The sequence below is a fragment of the Sturnira hondurensis genome, unplaced genomic scaffold (assembly GCF_014824575.4).
Source record: "Sturnira hondurensis isolate 20B ecotype Veracruz unplaced genomic scaffold, ASM1482457v3 Scaffold0013001, whole genome shotgun sequence".
NCBI lineage: Eukaryota > Metazoa > Chordata > Mammalia > Chiroptera > Phyllostomidae > Sturnira > Sturnira hondurensis.
This window is the reverse complement of record NW_028085632.1, coordinates 249,652-262,836: the sequence shown is the minus strand read 5'-3', so window position 1 is coordinate 262,836 and position 13,185 is coordinate 249,652. Positions and strand designations below refer to the sequence as shown.

The following is a 13,185-nucleotide window of genomic DNA, read 5'->3' as shown; positions in this document are numbered from 1 at the left end:
ATGTACAAGGGTTTGTGGTCTCCTGGGTGGTACAGTTCAAGGTTGCCCACCATCTGTGTTCTGTCTGGGCCACTTGGTATAAGATGTAAAGGGGGGGAACACCGGGAAGATGGCGGCGGAGTAGGACAAAGGATTTTGCTTCCCTCCATGCGCTGGAGAAAAACCGGGCTGATCTGTGGAGGAGCGCAGCGGACACCCAACAGGGACCCAGCATATAGGAAGGCAAGGTCTCCAGAAAGTGTAGCAGACACTGAATGACCAGAGGTTGAGGAGAGGAGATGACTACAGATCAACAAGGTATAAGGAAACAGCGCAGGGGCGGCAGGCCCTCCGCTGGGCCACACCAGGGCCCTGGCCAGGCCACCCCGGTCTCTGAGAGCCAAGGGCAGGCAACAACAACCTTGGGAGAGAACTAGTCACTGGCACCCTCCCTATCTGACATGGCACAGATTGGAAAACACCAGGAGAAATCAATTTGCCTGTAGTGGCAGAGAGAGGAATGGGCACTGGGAAGCAAACCAGAGAGCTCTAATAACTCACGGAGTCAGGCTGTGGTTGCCAGTTTGGGGAACTGAGAGTTGCCCGTGCGTTCCCTGTGGCACGGGGTCAGAGCCAGGTCTGCCACAGACCCTGGAGTCTCAGGCTGCTGGTGAGGCCCCTGGAACAGAGCCAGTCACCAGCTTCCTCCCTACCCAGCTGGGCACAGACTGAGAAGCACGGGGAGTCAGGCTGTGGCTGTCAGCTTGGGGAACTGACTGTTGCCCATGCGTTCCCTGTGGTGCAAGATCTGAGCCAGCTCTCCCACAGTCTCGGGGAGCCTTGGGCTGCTGGCAGGGCCCCTGGAAGAGAGCGAGCCATCAGCTCCATCCTTACCTAGCCAGGCGCAGACTGAGAAGAACCGGGAGTCAGGCTGTGGCTGTCGGATTGGGGAACTGAGAGTCGCCTGTGCCTTCCCCATAGCACGGGGCTTTAGACAGCTGTCCAATAGTCTCGGGGAGCCTTGGGATGCTAGCAAGGCCCCTGGAAGAGAGCCAGTCACCAGCTCCCTCCCTACCCAGTAGGGCTAAGACTGAGAAGCACAGGGAGTCAAGCTGTGGCTGTCAGATGGGGGAACTGAGAGTCACCTGTGCCTTCCCTGTAGCACAGGGTCTGAGCCAGCTCTCCTACAGTCTCAGGGAGCCTTGGAATGCTAGCAAGGCCCCTGGAAGAGAGCCAGCCATCAGCTTCCTCCTACCCAGCCGAGTGCAGACTGAAAAAGCTGGGAGTCAGGCCATGGTAGCCGGCTTGGCAGAATTGTGAGTTGCCCTATGTGTTCAGCCACAGCACTGGGAAAGGTCCAAGACCAAGCCTGCAAGACCAGGAAAGCCTGGCTGGGAGCACATGCTCACATGCCAGGCCAGGGCTGGGAAGCCTGTGGAAAAATCTGCTCTCAGTGGGGCGTGGGAGAGCAGCACCAGTCTGGATCTTGGAAGAGCACTGGCGAGACCAGTTGAGTTCACCAAGATGTGAGAAAGGCGACACTAATAGCCCCTCAGGCTGCTGCAGCTAGTGAGACCAGAAGAAAAGGTTTGACCAGCTGGAAACCAACAAGAGGAGTAGGTGGAAGCAGAGAACACCAAGATACCTGCAGGAGACTGAACCACTGAATTTCACAGGCATCCTACCACAGAAGTTCACACATTAAACCCAGGGAACCAGAACAGATCAGTTTAAGAAGCTGAGGCCAACGAGAAGAGCAACACAAACAATGGGAAGACAATGAAACAATCCCCAAATGAAAGAAAAGGAGGAGGTCTGAGAAAGAATGTTAGATGAAATAGAGGAAAGTTGACTATCAGATATTGAATTCAAAGCACTGGTTATCATGAAATTCAAGGAGCTTACAACGAGGTACCAGAAATTACAGGGGAGCTACAATGAACTCTCCGCAAACTATACCAACATGAAAAACGAAATAGAAATGATCAGCAAAGGCCAAGAGGAAATGAAGAATAGAATTTCGGAACTGAAGAACACAGTAGACGGTATGAAAGTGTAGGACCGATGAGGCGGAAGACCGCATAAGTGAGATCAAAGACAGGGTAGAATGAATATCCCAGACGGGCCAAGTAATGGAAAAGAGAATCAGAAAAAATGAGGAGAGTTTAAGAGAAATGCTAGACAATATGAAACATAATAATATCTAAATAATAGGAATACCAGATGGAGAACAAGAAGAACAAGGGATAGAAAACCTACTTGAAAGTAATAACGGAAAACTTTCCTAACTTGAGGAGAGAGAAAGTCACACGAATCCAGGAATCACAGAGAGTCCGAAGCAGGTGGAACTGAAAGAGGCCTACTCAAAGACACATCATCACTAAAATGGCAAACCTCCAAGAAAAAGAGAAAATCCTAAAGGCTGCAAGGGAGGAAAATNTTAAAAAAAAAAAAAAAAAAGGAATGTTTTAAGGATAAAACTGCTTCAAATGAAAAAAAAGAAGAATTTAATTTTACACATTTAAATTTAAGGAATTAAGTATTTTTTCCTTTGGTAGTTCCCTCATGCCACAAATTCATGATCACTTTCTATCATTTACATAACCAAATTATAATTGGAAAAACATATGTGTATATAATAATATATAAATAATACATTAAAAATTCAATATTGGTGAGAACAAAGTTAAATGCTAAGTGTTCAACCTAGTACCACCACTCTGAAAAGCAACTGTTGAGACTCTGCAAGATAACTTAAATTATTTTATACATACTATTTTAAAATTCAATGTACAAATAAAAATCTATTAGTTATCTTAGAAAAATGTGGATTTTATCACTTCAGACTTAGATACCACTTTAAACTATTATTTTAAAGTGAATTATTAGTACTGGTCCTGACTGTGTGGCTCAGTTAACAGTGCCATTCTGATACACCAAGATTGCAGGTTTGATCTCTGGTCAGGGCATATAAAAGCATGAACCAATGAATGCATACATAAGTAGAAAGACAAATCCAGAGCTCTCTTTTTGCCTTCCTCTTCCTCACTCTCTAAAAATAAAAAATAATTTAAAAAACAATGTATTATCAGTATTATCTTCCTTGTGTACCTAACTCAATGAATATAGTAGCACCCTGAAGTATTTTAATATATAATATAAAAAGTATAATCTTCTGAAACCTTAGTTTTATGTTAAATGAACAAAAACACAGGCAGAAAAGATTTTCATGGTACAAGTTCTTTCTGTTATTCGGACTTCCGGCAAGATGGAGGCATAGATGGAAACACTGTACCTTCTCCCACAACCAAGTTTAAAGACAACAAAGTTTTAGTAAACAAAAATGCAGCCAAAACACAGAAAACTGAACTACACAGAAGTCTGACAACAACAAACCATTCAGCTAGACCACTAAGAGGGGCGGAGCCAGCAGCGGAGCTGGGTCAGGCAGGAAAGATCCCCCGACCCAGGCATGCAGGCAGCCGTGGGCAGTTCCCAGGTGTGTGGTAGCACTGGGCTGACTGAGTGAGGGCTCAAGAAGGCAGGGTGACCTCGGTCACACATTCGTGCGCAGATAAACCAGGCGAAGGAGCAAGCAGTGAGACAGACCGCTCAGGCCCCAGTGGCAGTAAGCAGCAGAGGGGACCACATTGTCCCTCTTTGACCCCGCCCCCACATACAGAATCACAACCCAGTGACTGAGTTGCCCTGCCCTGGAGAACACCTAGGGCTCTGCCGCTCATACATAACAGGTGGGAACAGACCAAAACACGGCTCAAGAACTCAAAGCCCCAGAGCTGATAACTCTAAGGAACGAAGAAACAGCCAACCTCTCAGATGCAAAGTTCAAAACACTGGTGATCGGGATGCTCACAAAACTACTTGATTTTAGTCAAAAATTAGAGGAACAAATGAAGGCTAAACTAATTGAAATTAAGGGAAATGCACAGGAAACCAACAGTGATTCAAAGGAAACTGGGATTCAAATCAAGGGAGTGGACCACAAGGAAGAAAAAAAATGACCAAACAGAAAAGAATGAAGAAACAAGAATTCAAAAACATGAGGAGAGGCTTAGGAACCTCCAGGACATCTTTAAACGTTCCAACATCCAAATGATAGGGGTCCAGAAGGGGGAGAGGAACAGCCACGAGTGGAAAACTTATTTGAACAAATAATAAAGGAGAACTTCCCCAGTCTGGCAAAGGAAACAGACTTCCAGGAAATCCAGGAAGCTCAGAGAGTCCCAAAGAAGGTGGACCCAAGAAGGAACACACCAAGGCACATAATCATTACATTAGCCAAGATGAAAATGAAGGAGAGAATCCTAGAAGCAGCAAGAGAGAAGTAGACAGTCACCTACAAAAGGAGTGCCCATCAGACTGTCAGCGGATTTCTCAAAAGAGGCCTTACAGGCAAGAAGGGGCTGGAAAGAAGTATTCCAACTCATGAAATCCAAAGACCTACAACCAAGATTGCTCTATACAGCAAAGTTTTCATTTAGAATGGAAGGACAGATAAAGTGCTTCTCAGATAAGATCAAATTCAAGGAGTTCATCATCACCAAGCCCTTATTATATGAAATGCTAAAGAGACTTATCTAAGAAAAAGAAGGTGAAAAATATGAACAGTAAAAGGACAGCAAACTCACAGTTATTAACAACCACACCTAAAACAAAAGCAAACCAAGAGGAGAGCTAGTTCAGGAGGGGAACCATAGAAATGAAGAACACATGGAGGGTTAGCAACAGGGGAGTGGGAGGAGGAGAAGAGGGGAGAAGATACAGAAAATAAGTAGCATAGACAGTAGGTAGAAAATAGATAGGGGGAGGGCAAGAATAGTATGGGAAATACAGAATCTAAACAACTTGAGACATGTGGTCATAAACTAAAGGGGGGAATGGTAGGGGCGGGGGTGTGCAGGATGGAGGAGAATGAAGGGGGGGAATAGAACAACTGTAATGGTATAATCAATACAATATATTTAAAAAAATAAGTTGGGGAATTTCCCTCTAGGAATTGGTTATATAAGTGTATTTGTTCTTAGTCTGTTTATGTAAATAACCAGTAATGCTGTTTTGAACTTGTGTTCACTTTGTGGGAGGAGTTTTTAAACTATTCATTTAAGGATCTTATTTATTCTTGAGTCAAATTTAATTATATTTTCTTAGAAATTTGAATATTTACCTAAATTTCTATTTTTATTTTTACTTTTCATTTTAGAGAGAGGGGAATAGAGAGAGAAAGAGGTAGAGAAACATCAACATGAGAGTGATATATCAGTTGGTTGCTTTCTGTATGAGCCCAACCAGGGATCGAATCTGCAACCCAGGTGTGTGCCCTGACTGTGAATCAAACTGATAATCTTCCAGTTTGTGGGACAAGCCCAAACAACTGACCCACACCAGCCAGACTATCTACATTTTCAAATGTGTGGACAAAGTTCCTTATAACAATATATTATATTTTACATATCTGTATCCTTTGTCATTATTCATATTTTTGTGTCTTTACTTTTTTATCTTGATAAATCTTGCCCTAAGTTTATAGATGTATAAATCTTTTCTAAAAATGAATTATTGGCTTGCAAATCCTTTCTTAATTTGGATGCTTATCTCTTTAATTTTTTTCTTTTCTTTTTTTTTTTAGCTTAAGCATTTAAGGCTATATATATTTCTTCCTAAATGCCACTTTAGCTTAGTTTTTAAATATACTTTTTTAAAAATTAAAATCCAAAAGAGTTCTTGGGTGAGAATTGTAAGAAACTGGAATGCGAAAAGGAAAGACGATAAAGAGACATAAGGAGAAAGAAGGTGAGAGCCAGTAGAATGAAAGAAGGCCCTGTATTCCATGATTTAAAAACTCTCTATGGGTTTAAGAGCTACAGAAAAAAAATGTAGAACTTTTGGTAATCTTACTTGTGAGATGACTTTCTGTGAAAATAGGTGAAGAAGCCGACCATTCTTTTAACTTTCAATCATGTGGAGAGCTGACAGAAACATTTGGAAGTAAGTCTCAGGAGCAATTGAAAATCTAGGATTTTGAAAGGGTGTAGATTTGGGGCTTATACCAAATTAACCAAACAGTGATTAGTGTAATGGAGAAACTATGCAGATTTCAGTGTAATAGTATGGGAAGAGACCTGTATTCCACAGGCCCTTAAGTGTTCTTAACTCTCCCTTAAAATTTATTCCACTCCAAAATATTCACTTCTCACAAGACATACAGAGTAGCCTGATAATAGATAGCATAGAGAAGGGTAAAAATAGTGCTTTTATTCATATTTGCCTGGATGAGTATCAAAAATAAAAGAAAAAGAAGAGAAAAGAAATGTGAGCAGCACCAACTTCAAAATTGTGTTTTTCTTGTTTCCACAAACTTGGGACAAAGTTTTAATACCCAGGGGAAGAATGTGCCCAGTAGAAGACATAATAATGATTGCAGTATTTGAAAATTTTTAAAAATGCATTTTAAATTTTTATTTTGTAGATAGAAACTGTTTTTGCTACTTTTAGTTAGCTTAACAAATAGAGGCATTTGGCATTTAAGTCCACAGACACTTGAATAGTTAAAAAGTACCCACTTTAATAAAATCATGCAAAAAGAAGAAAACTGGGCAACCTCTGGTGACTATAGCCCATAGTCTTAACATTTTACCAATATATTTTAATGAATATAGATTTAATTAGTTGCTACCCCACACCACCACAAAACTTGGTAGCTTGTAAGAACAATTATTTTATTATCTTTTACAAGTTTCTGTACATGAAAAATTTATGGAAGAGTGAGTTTGGTTCTGGCTCTGGACCTCAGATGGTAACAGTCATACGATGACTGAACCTGAAATAGCAGAGTGCTAAACCTAGAGACTGTTCAGGTATCTCTCATTCTTCATGGAGTCTCTTGGTTTTTCTATGCAGTCTCTCAGCATGAGCTAGTTTGGGCTTCTTTGCAGTGATCAAACTACTTAATGATTGTTGAAATCTTCAGGAGCAAATATCCTAACTCATAATACAGAACCTTTGATGACATAGCTTTGATAGTCACATAACATTAATTTTGCCATACTCTTTTGTTCAAACCAGTTACAAAATACTACACATTTCAAGAGAAGGGGACATAGACCCATCTCTAAATGGGGTGATAGTCAAAAAACTTAAAGACATATTTTTAAATCACTGTAAATATACAGAGAGTAGAGGACAATTTACAGTCCCCATTTAGAATAACTGAGTGTTGGTCAACCTTAAAATAGACCTCTTTCACTCACAAATATACCTAGGTGTTTTAGGTGTTTTAGATACCTGGAGTCTTGAGGGGGTTTTTCAGCTATCACCTCTATTTTTTTAACATCAGTATCAACATTATAGAACTAATGCTGAGCATGTACACCACATGATGGAAGTCCTTTGGGAAAAAAGGAAAGAAACTAATGTTAATAAGCACCATTTATGCCAATTGTCAAGCTAAATTTGATACTTTTGTTTACCTCACTGGACCTGCATAGTTATCTATTGCTGTATAACAAATTACTCTAAACCTTAGTGTCATGAAACAACAATTAGTCTCACAAATTTTAGGGTGAGGAATTCAGACAGAGCACAGGGGAGGCTTGCCTCATTATGCTCCCCAATAACTGCAGTCTTTGCTAGAGATGACTGAATGGCTAAAGAAGGCTGTCATGGCTCTTCTGGAGTTATAGGTCTGGGACTATTCCCTAAACTTTCTGCTGGTTTTCTTGATTCCTCTCCATATGGTATTTCTTGAAGCTGGAATGTCCAACTACAGATAGCTACCTGTTTGTGAAGTTTACCTTTAGGCATAAACAAATGATACTGTAGCAGGAAACCTGCCTAGACAAGCCCAGACCAGTCAGAAGGACTCAGTCCATTTGCTGAGCCACTAAGACAAGGAAGGTTGAGCAACTAAGTAACTAAGAAGTAAGGACAAAAGAACATTGCATGACCCTATCAGCAGCCCTGCTTTCTTGCTTCTGTAAACCTGCTTCTGCCAGGTAGGCTTAATAAAATCGCTTCCGAATGCCACACTATATAAACAAGCCCTGGCCCCAGCTCCGGGCCCAGAATTTGGAGACTGCCTCCTCTGGGTCTTCCCTGGTAAATAAAGTTCCACTCCATACACCAAAGTGGCTGAGTTGTTTTCTGTAACATTTTGGTTCCCTGACCGGGAAACGATTCATGCGAGCAGGCCTTTTTCTGCCTCCGGTGAAGGCAGCAGCAGAGTGACCGAGACGGGGCCCGGGGTCCAAAGGGAAGTGCACGCCCCGTGACTATGGGTCCCAGACACCCTAGGCTCTGTGGAAGTCATCCTCCAGACCACTCTTCTACCGGGGCAGGCAGAGTGGAACTATCAGGACCTGAGAAGGCCACAATCAGTAAGTGCTCTGGGGACCAGAGCTGGAGACCAGCCCACCCTTGTGGTGGAAGGAGAGACTGATCACCCCTCCGGCAGGCAATTAGTGGTAAGTCCTTTAGACGCCAATTGGCTACTGGGAAGGGGAAACGTATCCTCACTTGGTTAGGGCAGTCCTACTCAGGCGGGACTGTATAAACTCTTGGATGTTTGTCTGTGTGTGAGTGACTGTGTTTGTGGCTCCTCGGGTGAAAAACCTACAGAGCAAGAGTGGGCCCCAACCTGCGGTTCCTCAGTCTGTCATATGGCATAACGGCTGGGAGTTTAACCCGGATTTTACTTGGGCAGCCTTAGCTAAGACAGACCCAAGCTCCCCGAGTTGGGGGAGGCCAGGCGGGTGAAATGAAAACCCCTCCCCTGTGTTTGTCTGAGTCGTTCTGGGAGGGTCACCATGGGAGGGGGAGCTTCCACTACGTTAGACTGCGTGCTGCAAAACTCTGACCGATTCCAGGGCCAGGAACCTAGCATGGATGCCGGTCAGTTAGAGGTCTTTTGCACCTCTGAATGGCCAACATTTGGAGTAGGCTGGCCCTCTGAAGGGACATTGAATTTAGAAATAATTAGGGCAGTCCACCTAATAGTGACAGGCAAGCCAGGACACCCCAATCAGTATGTTTACATAGACCACTGGCAGGAATTAGTGCAGGGCATGTCGTCAGTGTGTAGGTCAGAAGCCTGAGACAATAGGAAAGGCTGGCTGTAGGCGAGAAGTGGCGTGATCCAGTGTCTTAGTCACCCAGTCAAGAGAAACACGCCGCCCCCCCTCCCCCCGCCCCGCTGCAATTTTCAAAGGAGAGCCAGAGGAAGAGCCACCTATCGGTCTGCCTCCCCTATATGCTCTGGAAACTCTCAGCCAGACCCGGGAAAGCAAAGACCCTCGCTGCGACCTAGACTCCGGCTCCTGCTGGTCTCTGGCGGCAGAGTAGAGACCCTGTTCAAAGGGGTCGGCCTCTCTAAAATACGTCCCAGTATGACAAAGCAGTCGCCCAGTGAGGCGGCAGGCAGTGACCCCCCCCCCTCCTTCCAGCTGGAGGGACAGGAGGTGGCTGAGGCCCACATGGCCCCCTGCACCTGGTGGTGCTAAAGGGGTTGCCAAGGAGAGGAACAGCTACTCCAGCCTACCCCTGTGATTGAGCCAGGAGTGAGCTGTGAAGACCTCCCGTGCTGGCGGCCCGGCAGTGGGTCCTTTCGGAAACCAGATACCTCCCGGGAGCAGGGAGCCAGCAGACTGCCTAAGCAAAGGAAAAACAGCCATCTAAGAAAGGAGATAGACCGGCACACTGGAGCAGGGAACGAGACCAGTGCGCCTACTGCAAAGAGAAGGGGTACTAGAATAGAGTGCCCCAAAAGGAAAAAAGAAAAAGCCCACTGGCAGGCGACAAAGACCAGTGTTACAGGCGCCTACAGTCCTCAGCCTAGCTGGCTTAGACCCAGACCAGACTGCCACGGGGATTCAGAAACTCTCCCACTCCTCTGAGAGAGGCCCTGGCCAGAGATCTAAAATCATTCACCGAGAAGGAGACTGATCCAGTGTTAACTGCAGTGTGTAGATAACCTCCTTTCAGCCTCACCAACCTGAGACCCGTGCTGGGAGGGCCCTTGCCAGCTGTTCGAACTGCTAACCAAGACAGGGTACCAGTTGTCCTTAAAGAAGTGGCACAAATCAAAACAGAGTGGGCATGGCAAGCTGGAGGACAGGAAACTGCTGAGGAGAATTGGAAGGTGCCAGATGGGAAAATATATGTCCCCTAGGGGCGAGCCAGCAATCTAATGAGGCAGTGTCACAGCCTCACTCACATGGGCAAGACCTCCCTAGAAAACCTGTTAAAAAGATACCTTTACTTCCCCGACCTGGCTGCACTCTGCAGCTCTGCAGCAGTGCAGTGTGTTACATGTACCCAGAACAATGCGGCAGGGCACCCAGGGATAAAGCCAGGAATACAGCACTCAGGGAGGTAGCCGTTTGAGGACTTGCTAGTGGACTTTACTGAAGTCAGACCCAGCCAAGGGTATAACTACCTCTTAGTCTTCGTCTGCACCTTTTCTGGGTGGGTAGAAGCCTTCCCCACCAGGACTGAGAAAAGCCAAGAAGTCACCCAGCCCTGATGAGGGAAATCATCCCAAGGTACGGATTGCCCCTGACTATTGGGAGTGACAACGGTCCGGCTTTCTTCTCAAACATAATGCAGGAGGTAACAAGGCTCCTCCATATCACATGGAAATTGCACACTGAATACTGACCCCAGAGCTGGGGAAAAGTAGAGCACATGAACCAGACTCTCAAGGAAACTCTAGCTAAGTTCCACCAGGAGACTGGACTGCCTTGGACTGATTTGCTGCCACTGGCACTACTTAGGGTTAGGAATGCCCCTAACCCTTCAGGCTATACCCTGTATGAGTTAGTCTTTGGGAGACCTCCTCCCATCCTCAGAATAGATAAAGGGGGACCCCAGACAGCAGGAACTCCCGTGGTGACGTTGCCTTCTGGGGAGGTGAGGCCCACTACGGCTTCTCCCACCCTGCAAGTGGGAGAAGTCTCCACCACGGATTCACAGCCTCTGCGAATGGGCTCTGCTCACCTGCTGCACCAGGGGTTGGCAGGGGACTCTTTGGCTCCCAAAAACGGAGCCACAGGGTCCCCACCTTCACAGGTGGGCGGAGCCTGCTCTCCACCTGCGTTGGTGACTGCAGCCTCAGCGCACCACCCCCAATGGGTGGAGGGCAGCTCTAAGGTGTCCCCATGCCCATAGGTGGAAGGGGCCTCTGGAGCCTCTTTAGCTCTGGAGGCTGGAACCAGAGCCTCGGGGCTGCCAATGCAGGTGGGCAGAACCAGAGTTGGGGTGCTGCCATTTTGGGTAAAATGGATGAGCCATGAGCCATGTGAGTGCCCCACCATGAAGGACAGAGCATGCATGGACATCGCCATGTTGGATGATCCCACGTGCATGGGTGCCACCATCTTGGAACTAGATAAGGCTTCTCTTCAGATTATGGGCTGTTTGCTGTTGCTGCTGTGTAGGCACTACAGCAGTCAGGTTCTCTGTGTAACTGGTTCTGATACGAATAGCTCTAGTTTTGAAGGGCATGAACTGAGGTCCAAGGCTGACCATCTGATTTATAGTGTGTTTGCAAGGTCTAAGCTTCAGAAAGGTAAAAAATGTCCCTGCAAATCTAGGGACTTTTAGTAGAAGGTACCTATAGTGCTAGGGACTTTTAACTGCCACATACCGAGTTTAAGTATAGTCTTTCCCATGTGGGAAAGGAACCAAGAATAAAAGAGAATAATAGATAAATCTAGATGAATATATATATATATATATATATATATATATATATATATATGATGTAAAAGTTTTAAACCTGGAGTAAAGGAAACCTCAACTACTTGTTTTCTTGTTTCGTGGGAAAAGAACAAATTTCTCACATGTGGTTCTGTTTCTGATCAGAAACCTGTATTGTAAGACCTAGTAAATGTCACCAATAGCCTGTTTGGGAGAATGCCTTTGCCACCTGGGACCCAGGAAGGGTCAATTGGGGCTGATGAGTGCTTCAGCCTGAGGCAAAGCAGCACGTCTCTGCCATGAGGCTGGGCCTGAAGGAGCATGTCTCTGCGAGGCACCATTGGATGAACTGTTGCAAGAGAATGCCTCTACCTCTGTATTGTTTCGGAAGTCTGTGTTTCAGATTTTGCTCTATATCTGCTCTGAAAAGGAAAATGAGTATTCCAAAAAAGGTTGAAAGTTCATACTCCATAAGAAAGTAAACAAGAAAAAGGATTTTCCATCATGTTTTGTATTTTTCTCCCTACCTGATCCCTCCACAATTTGGCATTCTGAAGAAGTGAGTAATGATGTAAGGTTTCTTTCATAAAACCAATAAAACCAGTCGTTAATAGTAATTTTGTTAGCCAGGACTTTGACTGGAATGTCACGCCTGAAGGAGGCAAGTATGGGTTCTGGTCATTACCAGAAAGCCCAGAGGAACTAGGATCAACCTGTGTAGCTAGTGAAAGCCCACAAGAAAAGCCTGGTACTTTGGTTAGTTGTACAGTTCGAGCTAGCCTTTGCAGGGAAGGAACGAAGGTTGCTTTCCTGAAAGATAGCTAAAAAGGAACCCGTAGGCACAATGGAAGCTCAAGGATTTGAGTGAAATGACTGATAAAGGCAAAGCCAGATGGCAGATGTGTGGCTCTGCTTCTGTGCCCCTAGGGGCAGACTAAGAAGTCAATCTGAAGGTTCCCTGTGTGAGTTCCAGCAAAGCAGACTTAAGGATCATAAGTGACCCAGGCTGCTCTTGGTGTGTTTATGCAAACAAACAGTCAAAATCAAAAGTGGGACCCAAAGTAGTCCCTGTAATAACAGTAAGGGTGATCTTAAGGAGAAAAATTATAGTTCAAGGAACATCACTATGCTCAGTATTAGACATCCGAATGGTGCAGCTATCTTAAAACTGTCTTATTTTCACTTAAGAGTTGAAACCAGGTTTGTGATGTCACCGAAGATGTACAATTTACAGGTGCAAAGGACCTGTCAAATTGCCACTGTTAAATGTCATTGCAGGAAGGACCTTGCAATGGAATGTCATCCTGAAAGACAGTCTCACAGGTGCAGCGACTGGTTTGGGGATTATTATGTGAATTAACATATGTGTTCTTCTGTTTTCATAGGGCATATGCCTATGACCTGCCTATGCCTATAGATGATTAGTTACAATATAGGCCTCACTTAAGGAGCCAATCTTCGTCATTGCCCTCCCTGAGACTCAACAGTTTTATT

The 13,185-nt window shown here is 44.9% G+C and overlaps 1 pseudogene; it reads right to left on the bottom strand.

Moving 5' to 3' along the window:
* LOC118997286 (elongation factor 1-alpha 1-like) overlaps nucleotides 1-11,336 on the bottom strand; it is a 48,838-nt pseudogene extending 37,502 nt beyond the window's left edge.
* Between the last annotated feature and the right edge of the window lie 1,849 nt (nucleotides 11,337-13,185).